Source organism: Harpia harpyja, chromosome 11 (assembly GCF_026419915.1).
Source record: "Harpia harpyja isolate bHarHar1 chromosome 11, bHarHar1 primary haplotype, whole genome shotgun sequence".
NCBI lineage: Eukaryota > Metazoa > Chordata > Aves > Accipitriformes > Accipitridae > Harpia > Harpia harpyja.
Genome location: NC_068950.1, coordinates 41,646,593 through 41,661,864, shown reverse-complemented (window position 1 = coordinate 41,661,864; position 15,272 = coordinate 41,646,593). Strand labels below are relative to the sequence as shown.

General features: G+C 40.8%; 1 protein-coding gene across 5 annotated transcripts in view; it reads right to left on the bottom strand.

Moving 5' to 3' along the window:
* The window catches only part of FGGY (FGGY carbohydrate kinase domain containing), a 301,158-nt gene that overhangs the window by 238,373 nt on the left and 47,513 nt on the right, over positions 1-15,272 (bottom strand). For all 5 annotated transcript variants that reach the window (XR_008237131.1, XR_008237130.1, XM_052801137.1 and 2 more), the window contains one exon: positions 2,219-2,283. The gene's annotated coding sequence lies outside the window, so the exon portion shown is untranslated. The remainder of the gene's footprint in view (positions 1-2,218; positions 2,284-15,272) is intronic.

Sequence of the window (15,272 nt, the reverse complement as noted above, 5' to 3'; positions counted from 1 at the left end):
CAGTAGCGTCACTCCTGTGGTAAATATATCTAAGAAAATTCAGGTAGTGTCATGGTACACTAAATCGTGTCAGGGAGAGAGTTTGAGTCTATTGTGGCTGTTTCTGTGTTGAGGAAGGAAAGTGTTTTCCACCTTCCAGACTTGTTTAGGGCTTTTTCTCCACAAGATTTTTTAGAAAAATCTTGAGCAGGAAGCTAAAACAATTACGTGAACAGAGCCATACAGACTGTAAACTTTGACTTTCCCAAAGAAGCATTTTCTGTCATACAATAGCTTGCAATGAGTGAGATACCTTCTGCCCTTTACTTTTGTGTCATTAGTTTTGTGGTTTATAACAACACATCACACTAAAAACTGGGGTAGGACACAAAAAGAAGAAAACAATTCTTACTGTGAATCTTTACTTTTGTCTGGAATCCTTTTCTGGATGTTTATGGCATCCTATAAAGTTGCTGAAACATGCCTGCTGTATTTTTAATTGTCATTTTAAATGCCAAAACCCAGAAGTCTTGCTTATATTGTATGCGAACACAGTGTCTGCTTATGTTCAAACCCTCAGGCACTTTAAATAACTCTACTGTACACAGAGAACGTTGTTCATTTTGTTTTTACAATTTTTGCCTGTGTAGAAGGAGCTCTAATGTCTTGAGAACATAAATGTATGTTCATAACCAAGAAGCAAGATCACAGCTGGAATCTACCTGAGCCTTGGATCATATTTCAGCAGTGGCATGAAGCGAAAAAGCAGCTTATTTCTCTGTTTAATTTACAAGAGCTACAACTGGAACAGCACATACTAGACTTACTGACGTAACGCACAGGTGAGTGCGTGTTACAGGTCCACCTCTGTGCCTGATCCACAGGGAATATCAGACTGTTTCAGCCAGACTTAAGAGCCATTACCACTGTAGCCCTAGAGGAACCTGGTCCGAACCCTGGTTTGTTAGTAAAGGTGGCAGCTGCCATAACAGACTTCTGTGTAGGCTACAAACTTGGGGCATAAAATGGGGGCCTTTTTATTGATTCCAGTGAGTTTCGTACCAAGCCTCCATTGTTCTGTCTTAAAGAATAAACCATTACAGAGAATTCATAAGCGAATTTGCTTTTTTCTTTGAAGGATTAAACAGGAGCAGATCGTAATCTCCTTTAAATGCATCTATTATTCATCAGTATTCAATAAGTTTTATTATGGGCTTAAAAACAACAGCATATATATCTTTATACTCAATTCCAATCCGCTCCCTACATGTGTTCTGAAATTCAGATTTTATGTTTAGATGTGATCGATCATTAAAGTCACAGGGTAATACGTGTTCCTTGAGTAAAGACACAGACAAGTATCTGGCCAATGTTCATTTTTCACATTAGTTTACTGTAAATAATCTTACATGCAATTTTGCCGTTTCCTTTCTGTAGGAATCTCTGCAAGTAGGTTAGCATACTGTGGCTTGCAGAAAGCTGACACATAGTATTTATGAACAGAGAGAAAGTAAATTAATTGCCGTGTTTGATTCAACATTGGAGAAAGGCTTTTTGCAGTATTTATTCACCCACAGTAGTAAGGGGAAGGTACAGTCCCTCCTCTAGTCTGGCCATGTTACCAGACAAGGAAAATTCTGCTGAGTTAGGACTACAGATAAGGGGTCTAAGAAAGACACACTTCATTTCTCAGTGTGCATGCCATACAGCCAGTCCTCTAATAGCTGTCATCATTTGTAACATGCGCAACACAGGAATAGGTGGAGAAATGAAGCCATGCACGTAAGGTAACACCCTTTTCTTAAGCAACCACCATTTTTGCAATGACATGTACAAGGGTCATTTGGGGTTTTCCTTCCCTTGAAGTCTGGGTTTCCTGAGAGGAAGGAGAGCCGAAATACAGGAACAAGTGGCTGCACACCATTTCCAGCAGTGTAGTAGACCTTACTCATTGACACTGGTTTAGGAACTACATCTGAATCTCCAAACTTCCTGATGTACTCCCTTTGAAAGGAGGGAAGACAGGGAAGGAGATGGGTGGAGAAGGTGAAGAGGTGGTTCTGTCCATTTAAAGGCCCTGCAAACACAGCAAAACTGCTCCCATACCCTTAATCTACCATGAAAAGTAGGTTGCAATACAAGTGGGAAATACAAGGATATGTTTCAACTAATAAAATGCGCTGGACTCGCATCAAACTTCTGCTTAAAAAGCTGTTTATAATAAATAACTATTACTTACAGTATCATTGCAAGATCATTAGAAGACTCAGAGATCGAAGAGCACCTGGTTCATCTGGTTGAGACCTGGAAAACACAGTGTCACATATCAGCAAACACCAGCAATCAACGTATTTTTTATGAGGGCTGTTAGAACAGGAGGAAATGTTCAAACCCAGACTGCTGGGCCACTCTGTGACCTCATCCTGGCCAGAGAGAAGAAAATCTGCCATTCACTAGATCACCACTGATAAAAGAGAAAAACTTCAATTCACTAGATAAGAACATCGGTTTGTCTGGGTTGTATTGCAGATCACTTTCAAGCCTCCAAAAGGGTTAATGGGACCCTAGAGATAATAAATACATTATGCAGCTGTGTAGGTGCTAGGAAGACGAATATAGGTTGATTTTTGCAAACTTAACCTATGCAGAGTGAGTCATAATTTGCACCTTGCGTCATTCAATAAATGGGTCTTTTGAAAGTCAACCCACTGTGAATGGGCTGCTAGCTCTCAAAAAGCAAGAACCCTGCTCTCCTGCCCACAGGCTGCCTAGCTGTAGGATCAAAAAACTATTCTCCCTACATTACAATGGGATGGCAATAATAGGATCCAAACAAACAACTACATGCTTGTGGGTTTGCTGCCTCTCTCTTAAAAGGTCAAAAGGTTTTGACTGAAACAAGTTTTTATTTAATGAAAGATTAATTCTTAATCATAAATGTGTGTTCATCTTATTGCCACTTCTGCTGTGCCTTGTAACATTGTTTCTTTATTCAGTTACGCCTCACATCAACTTTTTAATTAATACCTTCATTAGGAAAACCTTGAAAGTTTAGATAAATAACATTTGCTTTTGTGCATTTCAACTGTAAGCTTCTGTGTGAAGGAAATTTTGCTATTTTGCAGTCACCCAGGGGGAAGAAAAGCAAGTAGAGAGGAGGTCTACATGCTCACAGGGATCTCAGCACTGAGGAGAAAGAATAATCATCTTTTGTTGAATACGAAAATAACGAAAAACAATGTAAACAATACCCTTTTGTTCTGAACAAGAAAGGCAGGGCTTTAATAGTCTTTAAACGAGATAGAAAATTTCCATCCAAATGGAACCATGGAGTAGGTAGACACATTACAACGTTTTGGAGTTCAGTGATTAGATTTAATACTGTGCCAAACAGTGATTAGTTGATGAAGGCCATTCATAAATAGAATAGAAACAAGAGAAATGTGGCTCCAGTATAGCATTGGGCCTCCATGCCTTTTGGTGTTCAGCTTTCTACTTTAATAACAGGGTCAAATGAAAAAAAGTTTAATTTTATTTATTTCCCTAAGGAAACTCAGTGCAATTGTAAACAAAGGCTGACTGGTACATATTACTAAAACTTTAGCATTCAGGGTCAGATCCAAGAAAAGGGCTTAGGTACCAACTGAAGTACAGAAATTTATCCTTTTCTTCAGCATTTTTCCAGCTTGCTAACTCAATCCCCCCACTCAGAGTACTGGTACATGTGAATCCCATTACGAGACACTGAATTCTCCTAACTCCCTGTGCAGGCAAAGTAGCATCCTAATTAAGGCTTCTGAATCCCAATCTCAGAGCTGGGTGCCTATGTCCTTTATGGATCTTTGCCTTAGTGCATTAAAATCCCCTGTTGAGCCCAATGTGCCACATTGTCCTTAACACCGTACATACATGACTAATGATCCAGGAGAATAGGAGCATAAATCCTTTTTAACTTATATGTGGTCTGTCCTAAGCCTATCCAACCCAGGCAGCAAGCATGTGGTGTGCAGAGAAGTCAGCAGTAATACATGAGCCCCATGCATACAGATGGATCAGGTCAACTTCAGCGAATAGTCACTGGTTTTGCAGAGGACATGCAAGATCGTCCCCTGTTTTTACCAAATGAAAAATTACCCCCTGAAATCTGAGAAGTGACCTTTGAAGGAAATCAAATTTTCACTTCAGTTTCTGCTAAATGAACTGCTCCAACCCATCCCAGTATCTTAAGTATCAGTGTCTGAAGTCTCACATAAGACTCACATAAGTCTCACGAAATACAAGCAAAATTAAACTGAGATATATGTGCAGTAAAAGACATGACAGTTCTCTTTTCTTCCTTTTCTATCATCACCTATTCCTACAGTCCAAGCAAAGGCCATCATCATGTTAATTTGAAAGAAGCCCTCTTACTCTAAAATCTGTTTTGGACCAGATGTGTTCTTAGCTGCCTTAGTATGAACCTACTGTCTTCTCATGGACTTTCTCTAGCTATATTCTGATGTAAGCAAGATCAGAATCTTATTTTGGTGATAAATTGCAGGGTCATGTTAAAGGTCAGCATTGGTGCAGGCCACAGATTTTAGTGAAATCTCATCTATTTACGGGGAAAAGAATTCACACTTACAAATTATCATAATAGCCACATGAATTTTTTAAAAGATGATAACTTGTAGATAATGTTTCAAGCACTTTGCTTAAAATTTTAAACCCATCCGTTAATTAACAATAATTAATCACCAAGCATGTTACGTGTGCTAAGCTAGCTGCAGATTTCATAACAAGAAAAAAAAAAGTCGAAGAAGAACTAACTTGGAGTCTCTATTTAACACTTCAAATGAATGGTTTTGTAAAGCTCCTATCGGAATCCTCCGTCACAGGCAACTTCCTGACTGCCAGAGGGCCTGGGAGCTTTTCTCATCAGTGGGAGAACCAAGTGATTTGCACCTTAAGACCAATTTCAGACTTGCTCTTTGCATATGGTTTGTGTTCCAGGTGGTGGTAAGAGGTAAATCCTAGGGGCTTTCTCCACAATGATCAAATGCCAAGAAGTGGAGCAGTTTACTGGAACAGCAGCAGCTTCTAATGTCTTTGCAATGACACTTTTAACTAGAAAGGTACAATATTTTATATTCTGTGAAGCTGAGCTAGACCTTTTTGGCAGAGTCTGTCTGCCTACCAAGGGTGGGGTAGGTATTTACTATCTATATAATGACTTCCTACTGCAAGTGGGTCAGGTAATTCAAATAACTAGCCAAAACTGCCTTTGGTGGAGTCTGGTGGAAGTCTAGCCTGTAAGTAAATACGTCCCTCTGCTACAGAGTGCACATCCTCCGTCACATCACGTGATGTCTCAGCCATTTCCTGGTACTGCCACTCCAACAAATACTTCACTTTATCTCCCTCCGATTGTAACATCGGCAGTTTCACCACTGAGGTTGCTGTTGCAGCACTTTCTGGTGTCAATGGCCTGCTGTGAACTGAAAAAATACCTACTGAAAAAAACAGTCAAGCACTTGAATGATACCAGAGGCTCCTTTCTCTGCCTTTGTTGTAGCACACCGGGCAATCATCCAGTTTGTCTGTTCTGCTTGTCCAGCTCCAAACCAAATGTTTCAGAATCCAGCCTGCACAAATAATCAGGTTTTAAACAAAAACTGCAGCAGAAGATCAGCTTGCTGCATGTGATCAGTGTGCTGCATGGCTTTCCCTCAACCTGAGCCTGGATGGCTTATGTTCAAACACACGGATTGTGTTCATTCTGGCATTTGGAGTAGGGTGAAAGGTATTGTGTGTGTGTGTGTGGTGGGGTGGTAAATCCCAAACTTGGCAAGATTTCAGAGGTGCTGCCTTGCACAGTGGTTAAGAAACAACTAATTTCTGGTTGAAATGTTAAAAGAAAGGTATGAAGTAACTTGAATGGTAAGAAATAACTACCAGCTCCTACCCGGTTCCTTCAGGCACTATGGATGGAGCAGGCTGCCCTGGCCGGTGGCAAATCTCAATTCTGCGCAAAGCAGCCTCTCCATCAGCCTGCGCAACAGCCCCTGAGAGAGCTACTGGGAAAGGACGCAGCGGTTATTGAAAAGGCCCTGCAAGTATTCAGAATACAGCTGTTTGCCAAAAACATAGTGCTGTGGCTTTGTTCACTGTAAACATTTTGGGCAACGCTGTTCATATTGCGCCAATTCACTAAATTGTCTAGCTCTGAAAGTGAGTGGAAATTTTGACAAGCTTTGCAGTAACAACTCTTGCTAAGAAAGTCAAAGTTATTCCGGCAGACTACAGTTGAACCACAAAAAGAGAGGTCCTGAGGGGCACGGAGATCCTGCAGATGCAGGTCAGCATGACCAAGAGGTGTCACCATGTTTCAAAACTCAGTCCTTTACTGGAAACCAAGTCAGCAAAACAAAAAGATGTTCACAGGCTCTAGTGGGCTCTGGATTAGACTGATGTTTTCTGGGGAACAGCTTCATGAATCCTGGCAGTTTAGAGTAGCTCTTTTAAAATAAAATTTCTGAAAATGAACAAGTTATTTCATAGATGAAGTATGTTATCATGAAAAGTTTTTGCTTGTTTATCTTTCAAAACAAGCACGCTCCTGTAAAGAACAAATGAATGTCAATATTATTCCTAAATGTATTTGAAAATTAATACTGCAACCATGTGTCACTTAAAAGTACTCTGTTTTGATCTTCACAAGGTTATCCCAGTTGCTTCGCCCCATAAAATTAACCACAAACACAATAGTGAATGAGTCAGAACACAAATCTGACTCTAGGAGAAGGGATAAATGCCTCTGGAGAGCACAGCAAGCAGGAGGCACGAAGCAAAGTTAAGGGAGCAGCAGTATGTGGTAACAGTTGAACGAACAGGGACTGGGATAAAGAGAGAACACTTTTCTGTAAAAATTCTCCTTTATTTCAAGCTCCTCCACCTCCCACCAAGGCAAATGACTCTTGCAGGGTCTGGAACACCTGATCTGACAGACCGAAGTCTGAACTGGAAAGATGTGAGCTACAAGATGCAAGCTCTGAGCAGGAAGGTGGCCCACAGGCTCTGGCACTTCTGCACAGCGGCTTTGAAAAGGGTTTCCAAGGGGCTTACACAAAAAGTCCTTTCAAAAGTGCTCTATAAAATACACCTGAAGAAAGACCGTTAGGAGGAGACTCGGTTTAGCTCTGTTCTCTTCTGTTTAGCTCTGTTCTGTTCTGTTTAGCTCAGGTGTTGTTTTTTCATGCAGAAACACATGTACAGACCTAGTACACCATACAATGCCTCACTAAAGTCATCAAGTGGTGGTTATAACTTCATCCAAGATCAACAAGGTCTTTTTCCACAAGCAATCCTTTGTGTTTAGGAAGCCTTTGCCCTGAATTTTACTGTCTCCCAATCAACTAACAGGTGCTCTGCAGTCAAATGTGAGCTATTTAAGGGCAACCTGCATAACAACTTCTCGGGCTGGCAAGCAATCTTAAATAGTAGTTAGGTACTGGAATGGGTAAGTTTTATTCAGACAAACAGAAACACTCCCAACAGGAAAAGAAAGGGGGGAAAAAAAAGAGGGAAAATTATATCCTTCTTGGTTTCTATTTAGTTTTCTCTTTCATATGTTGGCGTAATAACTCTCAAAGAAGAGAATGAGGCTCCCAAAACCAGATACTGTGGTAATCTGACATTATACAGTGGTTGTTCTTAAAACTTTCCAGTTTTGTTTTGGTCAACAACATAATGTGCTGATTGTATATGTGATATTTTCTCCGCTTTCACAGGGCACAGATAGCCATATACTGCTAATACTGAAAGTGCGTTATTTCGAGCAATTTGACTTACATTTTTTTCCCTGGAGAAAGCACTTCGGGGTAGGAAAAAAAAGTGAAAAAGCTCTCTCAGCTAGATGCCAGATATGTCATTTTGCATTGTAAAGCCACACCAGAATTTTGTAAGGCATGCAACTGCTTATTTGTGTACCATTCCCATATCAGATTTTTAAAGTCTGTATCTAGGATCGGTGCGTTGTATGGTATAAAATGTGATGTTTCTCATACAAAAGTCCCTGCTAAGAGCATTGTGTATATGCTGCCTTATGCCCCCAGATGGGTAGAAGCATATCGCTGGTTTCTTTGGTCTAAAGGTACCCAGGAAAGGCTTCTGGATTCTTATAAATTCATGTGAACCAGAAGAGACTGCTGCTGTGCTCCACTACTGAAGGTCTTAAAAAAATCGTCCGCCAAACTCAGATGTGGGAAAGGTGTCAGTGCCTTGAAGTTTATTCAGATGAGGAAACAGAGATGAGAATATCAAACAAAGACAAAAAATGCCTCAAAATCTGGTGTATGCCTCCAGTAACTTGCTGAATTGCAAGGAGCAATGCAGTGCTTTCACTTAGTCTATACAAGAGTAAGCAATAGGCTCCTGTAACAAGCTCATCAGAGTCCCTCTACTCACAGAGGCAGAGGGCACGGGGTGACACGTGGTCTAGAAGGCAAGTTGGTTCAAAGGTGCATGGGAAGGCCTATGCAAGTAGCATTCCTGGAAAGAAGTCTTGTGGTCAACAAATATGCATGAGCCCTCACGATCTCCTGGATGTATAAAGTAATACTCATTTGCTGAGATGCTATACAATTACTCAAGAGTGAAATACATCCCTGCATAAGTGCTAAGTTTCCAGGCAATGATGGAATTATATTATTCAGGAGACTGTGACATTACTGTAAGTGGCATCGTTTCGGCTACTGTAATGTTTCAGTCTGCATAAAACCAAAACTCTTACCTCTTCTCTGTCCTCTTCTTCCCCTATGCCAATACACAAGTACTGGCACTGCATCTCTTTTATATTTAATCATAACTATTGATATTTATGGGGCATGTGAATACATGGGCAGGAGAGACAAAGAAGAAAGATGTTCATAGGCACTGCTGGCTGTGAAACAAGAAAGGCTGTGTCGCAGGGAGCAAGTCAAACACATAAATAGCACCTATGGTGTTATAATAAAGAAAAGTGTTTTTACTGTGTAGCCTTAACACATGTTATACTAGGCCCGATAACACAGACATAGGAACCAGTGAGAGCCAGCAGAGCTCCAGAAACTATTCCATAACATAATCCACAAAGCGGCAGGTAGGCCACAGCATCACAGATGCAGCTAGAAGACAGACAGCATTTTCCCACATACAAGGACATTTACTAGGATATACAGATCTCTGCATGTGAACTGTCTCTGCCTGCACCAAAAACAGGCATCTCTTGTGCACAACCAACTAATAGCTAGAATTAGATACACACCAGAGACAGCAGCTTACGTCTTTTAAACCTGGACAGGCCTGCTAGACAGACCGGAGGTCAGCAGGTGCACAGACTTGCTCTTTGAAGACTCTTACTCAGTATCAATTGTGCAACAGGTTATCAGCGTGGGTTGCTTCCGTATAAGGTCATGACCCGTAAGAGTGGAAAAACTTGTTTTGTAGTAGTGGAGGGATTTTCCTGAATTAGGTTAAATAATATTTATTGAACTAAAGCCTGCAGTTGCTGGAGCTGCTCTGGATTGACATTAGCATAGCTGAGATCTTTCATCTTCTTTCATCTGCTACAATGCAGAAAATCAGTGTCTATTCATTTTTGTATTCATTCAACGTTCATACCAGAAACTCAGAACTGGTTTTCTGGATCCCTCGATCCTTCAGACAGAGAAATGTGACAATTTCTCAAACCACAGGAAACTTAAAAATAGCACTTGTTCCAGCACAGCTACACATTGTTGTTCTTGAAATCTGGGTTAGAAAATACTTACAGAATCTCTAAAAGAGGCCTGAAGCGAAGCGTCTCTATTACTGCATTCCTTTATTTAAACAATTAAACCTGTGAATAGAAGAGCTACTGAAGCCAGATTTGCTATTGATTTTGTTCCTTGAAACTAATTCCTACATGGATTCCCCAGTGTCTAGTAAGTGCTTCACCTCTACTGCAATCATCCCCTGGGGAGAGGGGGAGGCACAAGTGGGAGACACAACTTGGGCCTCTGCACTGTATTGCACTTTTTATTTTCACTAAACATCCAGGATTTTATTTTCAAGATGTCTATCCTTCTAATTTGAAGAACAGGTTGAAAAGTTACTGGAGGAGAAATTCGGACATTTCTTTAGCAAACCATGGTAAATATTCTCTCTGCCCTGCAAGCTTTATCATCTAAGGGAAACAAGTGCTAGTGACAGTTTTGCAGAAATCCACTGGAGTACTCTACAAAGCACTCTTTAGGATTACTTTCAGGAAGGCAGAACACAGGCCTCACCTGGCACGAATTGACAGCCTCTACTGAATACAGCAATTTTGTATTTATTTACCCTTCACCCTCATACTTCAGGGGGACTGACAATGCTGTTTCCCCCGGAGGAGAAGACCCTCATAGACTAAAGTCGATTAACAGCTCCAGATTTGGACTCAGATGGACGCTACTATGGAGTGCTCCTCCCTGCTAAATATGCCCGCCAAAGTGTTTTATTAGCCCACACAGCAACTGCAGCTCCCTCCTTTCTCCCTACCTGAGCACACTTGCATTTAAGGATCCTCCCGGCTAGCAAAATTAGAGACATTACATGTTCCAGCAGCTAGGGTTTGGTACAGTCTAATAAAACAATAGAAGTAGAGCAACAGATGTGTCACCTTAATCCAGTTTAGAGACCTACATTTACTTAATATGCCTTTGCCTATTTTAAGCAGCCTGTCAATATTATACACTTCTTCTCTTGCCCCCTTTCTACACTTCAGCTGCAATATTTCAACAACTAAGGGGATAACTTCCACTGCAAAGATACTTAACACTATTTTCAATTATAGTCTACTTGTGAAGAGCCTACAGCTTCTTCATAATTCTTTTTAAGTACAGACTATTAACAAAGGCCTGTAAGTGTCCGGACAGAATCCACACAGAGTGAAGAGGTTATGATTTGCAAATGATGCTTCTTTTCCACTGTAGGTGGATCAGTATGCGCTTGGGAATAAATCTGCTATCTTTTGGGAATGTTTCCAGTTAACTCCATTCTAACCACATTTGCTTTGCTTGGTTCTGCTTCAGGAACTGAAACTAACTTGGCTCCAGCATTAAATAACTGAGCAGGAAATAGCAGAAGGTTTACCATATACAGGCTGGCCAGGGGTGGAGCGACATATTGAACTAAAAATACAGCAAAGATTGGGTTTGGGAAATTCAGATTGGTTCCATTTTAATTAGGAGATACACAAGCTCCCAGTGCTGGTGATTAAGTTATCTTCATTGAAAACACATTCACATATTCAAATGTCACCATGCTTCAAAAAGGGAAGTGTTGAGACATAAAAGCTTAATGCCCCCAAATGAGGATCTGGTCAAAAAATGCATTCTGCACTTCACCAGTTTGTCTCTGTGCCCTATAGCAGTTAGGGTGCCTCCCTCTGCCCCATCCCACATGCAAGTAATAGGGTTAGAGGAAACTTTTAGCTGCACATCAGAAAATTCAGTAATAATCCTAACGTGATAGGAAGTTTAATCATGGGTGGGGATGGTGTTTATTTTGAAACTGAGGGAAAGATAGGAATAGCCTCAACCACTAAGATGAAAAGGGGGAAGCAAAATACAATGCTGCAAATGCAGTATAAAATTTGAGGAAATTTTGGCAGGGAGTAGTTGCAAACCAAGTCCCAAGTCATTAGCAGGAGAGAATTAAGTAGCAAAATACCCTTACAATCAAGAGTTCAAACTCTTCAAACTACTGTCCAATCTTTTAACTAACTTGTTATAAAGATGCAATAAAAGAGATTTTGTGCCCTTAGCTACCTCTGATATACACTAAGGTAGCATCAGTGCAATCAGTGAATCAAGGCAAAACAAGCAGAAATGAAATCCAATTCCAGACTTGGGTAGCAAACTCTAGGTTTGACCCTATGTTATTCTCTGAACAGTGAATATTTTACTGTCTCCCAATCACATTCTGGAAAAATGAATCCTACTCCAGATCTTAACTGGACTGCAAAAATAAAACCTAGACAGCTCATTTACTGATACTGTGAAATATCCAAACAAGTAATTTTATTGCTATCAAGCAAAATATAACAGCTGGAAAAATAAACCTCAAGTTGTCATTGAGAGTTCAGCTACAGAGAAAGAAAGTGAAATGGTTGAAACACACAGAAAAAGCACTTCCCAAGGAACACGGAGAATGAGGTGAGCCCCAGTTGCTCTAATTACTGGCAGATCAATGTGGCTGTTTGGTTTAATGGATGAAGAGATAGAAGTCAGGTGGGAAAGTGCCCCCATGAAAGTAAATCTGCATTGTATCTAATCCACTAGAGAGGAAAACTGTGGGAAAAAAATATTGTTGGCAAAGTATGAGGCACGCAAGCCTGCTACACTATTCTTGCTGTACTTCAGAGGAAAACAGGAGCACAGATGTTAACACAGGGGTCTCCCTAGCCTGGAAAAAAAAAAAAAAAAGCAAAGAAAAGAGTGCCTATCCAAGAAAGTTACTCCTATCATTATAAGTCTTCCCAGTTCTATTTAAAGAAACTAAAAGAGCCAACAGAAGAAGCTGTGTTTTGCAGCTCTGCATAAACACCCGCAGATAAGGGTGGTACCAGGTGTCAGCTAGCCCTGCAAAGTCACTGAAATGTCAAGGATTGTTTTTCCTCTACTCCCTTTCTCTTTCCTCCGACTGGGAACTGCCAATGTTTATTTAAAAGATATCCCTTGTATTTGGCAAGAATACCAGCGGGGCAGACGTTAATGGATTATTATTTGGAGCTGGAAGCCTGCCAAGGTGATAAGGATAGCCTGCCTACCCAAAGGCCCAAAGCCCCAAAGCCATGCCATTAACAGTGGGAGTCAGAAATGAAATCGTCCTGCCAGATGCTTTGCTATGCTGAGTACAGCAGAGACTTAAAAAGCTGCCTCCAACTTATATTTGATCTGACCTATAAAAATAATTAAATAAGTAAAGAGGCAGACACAGGCTATAATGGGGGACTAATCCATCTGTAAGACCCAGGTCTGATTCTTCTCTTTTGCAGCGGCGTGGAGAATTTGCTCAAACCACCGTGAAGTCACTGCGAATATTTCTGTTCGTTCCTCTGCCCTTGAACTAGATCTCAACCTGGAAGCCCTGAACTCAACTGCTAAAAGAGCACAAGTGAGAGACCTCATTGTACTGCTGCAGCTTCAACAGTAAAATGACAACAAAAACATACCTCATTTTTAGCTCTGCTCTGAAGAGGAGGAGCATGTCTTTGTGTAGCTATCCCCACAGTAAAATGGTTAATGCCAGTACCCCCTGAGAAGGCAAGCCTGAAGGAATGTGATATTTTGTGTCTGAGATACATTTAGATTAACACTGTTTACTATTAATCTTCTTCTCTGCAAAGCCCTTTCTTTCCCAACAGACAAAAAACGACCAGTATCACTCCACCCTTGTTATCGTATGTTCTTTGGAAGACGACCTTTTCCATGGCACATCAGACAGCATGGACTATAATTAAGGTGCTTATAATACAATTTAGTAAAAGCAGGAGCTGGGGCACAGTAGCATTTACTGCTGTGATTGAAAGCCTTAAAGGTTATGTGGAATTTACCAAGTAGTAATTTTATCTGTTTGGAGCTGGCAAAAAAAAGAAACTTTGTGCTCATTTGAGAAGCTGGTCTGCCACTAATGAAGTCGAAGTAAATAGAGTTGCTTTCCTACTTCTCATGAATGCGTGCAATGAAGTATTACCCCAGACAGGTGTTCCCTCCGAAAAGAAAACACGCATAAGGATTTAGCTACTTTTTTTCTCTGGATTTCTTTTTTCTCAACTTAAATATGCCTAAAACAAACCCACAGGCTCACACACTGTTACCTCAGGGAGAACACACAGCCCACCTTTGCTGGTGACCTCTCCTGGCTCTAATGTTGACCACATTAAAGTCAGGTTTAGAACATGGTAACACCCTCATGTACAGCAGTCAGTCATTTCATACCAAGAGTGATGGCTAATACTTCCAAAGGAAATTCAGTGCCAAAATAAAAATACATTTCTGTACTTACTTCTGACATTTCATTGTGCCTTTGTGCAAGTGCTCCTGAGGTTTTTAAGCAGGATTGTTCCCTGAAACAGGACTCTACCAGCAGCACAAAATTCAGACATCTGGAGCTGTAGAGCCATCCTCAGTATCAAGGCCATCATAAGGAAAGTGTCGAGTACACAGGCCAAGAAGGAACTAACCTAACAGCAAACCTGGGGTCTGGAACTTGGTCTGACTCTTCTGTCTGCTTTTCATACTGTGCTAGTATTGCACACATTTGAGTACTTGCCTGATGGCTGAGTATGGCTGATTCTGAATGGTTCTGCCCTCTCCCTACTGTCTGAAAGAAGAATAAGGAAGGAAAAAAACCCCTCTTTTTCATCTGATATTCCTGTATAGTTTCTTGATGGGAAGATATGTGAGGTTACAAAGACAAAGTCTTTTTGATGGATGTACCAAGAATTAAACAAGATTGAAGGTATTCTACCTTCTGGAGGTAATTAACATTTTTAGATTAATGTCTATGCAGGAATACACAATTTAGCCAACTCTAGACATACTTTACTCCACAGTCCTCAAGGAGAATCTTCAGAACAGGAAGGTGTTAATTGCTGAAACTCTACTGGGTTGTCAATGGTGAAAGTTATTGGATTCTTGGATGTAGCTTTGTATTAGCATCAACTCCTGTGGTGATTATTTAATGTGGAGGTTGTTTGGTATCTAAGTGCCTTGGTCTCATAGGCATGAATTACTGGAGCTTAAGCAAGGTAAGTCACTCATGCATGTAGTGCATGGGGTCCCCAGGCTGTGATGGCTCAGGCAAAACAGCTTGTAGAGAAAAAGAGTCCTGCTGCAAAGAAGGATAAACAGCTTGGGCCTGTAAACACCATTTATTATTGTTTCTTTATCATTCACTAGGAAACAAAGATTGTGTTTCTCAGCAGCAGTTTTACCATTACAAATAGCAATCTGATTCCACAGTATCACAGCTTATTCCTAGCACTAGGAGTGGGTGCACCAAGGAAGGACAGATGGAGACTGTGCCACAATCAACATTCAGTAGGGTGTCTGTCCTCACCCACTCATCTGCCTTCTCATTCCTCTCTGACTGCACTGGGACTGCTCTGATCCCACCCCGTAAGCTGTTTCTTCCATGCTGTCTCCTTAGTTGTTTTTCAAGAGCTTTCTTGCTGCCCACATGTGTCTCCTCCTCCTCTTGGATGCTGTGTTTTCTACAGAAGCAACAGATTGCTGTGATGTTGTCCATTT